Source organism: Fulmarus glacialis, unplaced genomic scaffold (assembly GCF_000690835.1).
Source record: "Fulmarus glacialis isolate BGI_N327 unplaced genomic scaffold, ASM69083v1 scaffold11706, whole genome shotgun sequence".
NCBI classification, from domain to species: Eukaryota; Metazoa; Chordata; class Aves; order Procellariiformes; family Procellariidae; genus Fulmarus; species Fulmarus glacialis.
The window spans coordinates 20,403-21,239 of NW_009216248.1; positions in this window are offsets into that span (position 1 = coordinate 20,403).

Here is an 837-nt window from a genome sequence, read left to right on the forward strand (position 1 = left end):
AGCTGTCCGTAAACAAAGGCAGGCAGTATATTTTCTTAAGTCCATTCACAAAATAATGTTTCTGCCAAATGGTTTTATGAAGGTGTGTTTAGAGATAAAGACCATATAACTTGAGAACAGCATAGCATGCTTTGAAACAAGATGTTATTTTTATATGAATTATTTCAATAGTATGTTTTTTCTACATGGATTCAGCAGGCAGTTCTGTTTTTACAAACTGAAATGTCTGAGTACCTTTAAAGTAAAGGAAAAAATAATTAGACAACTGCGCTGTGACTCTTTCAGGATATTTGATTTGTGTTTTGTCGTAACAGCCATCCAACTCTTGTAACTAAAGTTAAAAGTCATAGATTTTTAGCTTTGCTTCTATACCGATGCTGACTTCTCTCTTGTTTTGCAAAGCTACAGGGCTTTTAAAAAAAAAAAAAAAAAAAAAAAAGCTACATAGACTAGTCAGCAGTTAAGATGAAGAGTAAGCCTTTTGCCTAGTTGTTTTTGAGCTTTAGATGTCTGCTTCCCCAGTTTTTGAAGTTAAATTTTTTCTCAATAAGGCCAAATTTCTGAATCCCTGAAATTGGAGAGAGCTGTATAGAAGCCTTATTTACCACTAGATAAAAGTGAAGACACATAATCCCCCTGCATGCTGTCTGGATGCACATCTCTATTACTACCTGGGACTGGAAAATGGTATTATTTTTCAGTTTAAGAATGGGCTAATTTGACCTGCATGATGTGTCAGAGTGCACTCTCGACAAGTTTGTGGATGATACAAAGCAGGGAGGAGTGGCTGGTAGACCAGCTGGGGGCACTGCCACCCAGAGGGAGCAGGACGGGCTG